Genomic DNA, 2,282 nt, shown 5'->3' on the forward strand with positions numbered 1-2,282 from the left:
GAGAAATTCCCTTGCTTGAAGAGTGGATGTAGTCCAAATTAGCTAGATGAACCACTATAAACTCTATGTCCACTCTTGCATCTTTTGATTTAGTTTTACTTTATTTTCTGTATCTTTTATTTAGCTCAACACATATAAATTGACCCAAAAATTAAACTATTGAGTAACCATTATTTAATTCTATATATAAAAAAGATATCATTGGAGCTACAACATGAAGAGTCGATGGGAAGATTCAATAACAATGGAAATCTATCTCCACCTTAATACAAAAAACCAATTAAAAACTAAAAAGTGAGAAATGACTACATGAACAAATTTAGACCTTGCAAGCCATTAAGATATCTATTAATTATGGGTAAATATCAAAGATTGAAGGTAACCATTTCTAACAATTAAGTTACTTTCTAAAATCTATAAAATAACTTCTTCAAAACTAATATTGAAATTGAAAGGTTTTCAATTAGTCTATCAAAAACCAAGTCTTGGTGAATGCAAGGCTTGTCCCAACAACTAATTGCGACAACAAATTTTATTTTTATTTTTTTGGATGTTCAATATTGGAGGTTTACATTTAGAAAGATTTGATTAATTAAAACTAAAGTTATATACATTGAAGACATTGAGTGGAATGAAGAAATGGACAATTACTTGGAAGAGAATTGAATGAAGAAATGAACAATAGTTCTATCTCTTTTGTGTGCGAGAGAGAGTCAACACTTTCCCTAAAAAATATAATCATCAATAAATCAATTATAATGAATAATGACAAATATTAGATTTTAAAAATTAAAAATATAATCTATAAATTAATTTTTAGTTCAAATGATTAAATAAAATGAATTATACCTAATGATATAAATTACTAGCAATAGATCTTTCTAGTAAGAAATTTAATGACTCACAAAGAACCCATGAAAAATCAAGTTTCCTCAAATCAATACCTGACCATAATAAAATAAAATATTTAATTTAAATATATATAAAAGGTATTATAAGAATTTTAATCTTATTAGTAAAATCCTCACTGATAATTACTAAACATCATTTGATAATCATTCTAAAATAAAATTTACTGAAATGTTTTACAAGACATATTAGATGTGCTGAGCTATTACAACATCATCAGATGAAGTTTTAGAATAGAAAACACATTGTTAGATGCAACTTTACATTACTAAATGAGCAGTAGAAAAAAAATGTAAAAGACATTATATCTCAGATGCAACTTGTCAAGAGTCACCGTTGAGAGTGACCAACACTTAGCCTTCATTTATGTTCTCTCTCTCTTTCTCCAAAATTCGAGCAATTTAGAAAACTACAAAATATAAGAAATGAATTGTTAAAATCTAAAAATGGAGAGATCTTTGTAAGGTAATTATTCAAATGATACGAATGAAAAAAGCATCAATATATTACTTATGTGGGTTTTGAGTCCTCATACTTGCCAACAACTGGTTTGCATTCCAATGATTTTATCTCTTCCATTTGTAGAGAATCAGAGCCCTCGATTTTCTAGGAGGAATAAAGAGCCTCCAATTCAACTTCCACTTTTGAGATTTTCTTATTATCACGACAAGTACCATTCAGACCTTCAATTTCTCATTCTTTAGTCTCATTTTGCATGTTGGAGATATTATAAGCTCCTTCATTGCAATTACCATCTTCCATCTCTGATATGTAGACCATCATGAATACTAAGATGGGCGGAGGAAGGTAGAAAAACCATCCAAGAATGCACACAGACAGTAATAAAACACTAAGACTTTGTAAGCATGAAGTTAAGTACATATCCTCTACCAGACTTCTGCTCACAAATTTCTCGAGGCGAATTCTCACATAGCCAATTGAAAACCTCATGCCAGAAAATTTTGCTATGCAATCCATTTATGTTATGAAAATGCTGCACTTTTGATTCATTAAATAGTTTTCATTTTTAGTCTTGTGAAGCAGAGAGGAGAGATTATGTATCTTTATATATTTTAAAATTGCCAACATCAGGGCCATTGATTTGGAAGTGCCGCAGCTAATTTTGTGCCCTTATTGATTTCATGGATGAACGTTTTCACTATATTTAAATTTCAAATTTGAATTCTTTTCTTTTCTTAACTAGTTTTTAAATCATAGACTTTCACTGCAAAATCCTGATATTCTCATGATCTTTTACTTATGCCACAATAAACCCTTTTCAACATATTTGGGTGCTAGGATTTTTAAATTAATTTCTAAATTAGGTTGAACTTAGAGGCGGTGTAGTAGGGTGCAAGATTAGGCTCTATCGA

This window comes from Cupressus sempervirens, chromosome 5 (genome assembly GCF_028749045.1).
Source record: "Cupressus sempervirens isolate cs-2001-9-10 chromosome 5, ASM2874904v1, whole genome shotgun sequence".
NCBI lineage: Eukaryota > Viridiplantae > Streptophyta > Pinopsida > Cupressales > Cupressaceae > Cupressus > Cupressus sempervirens.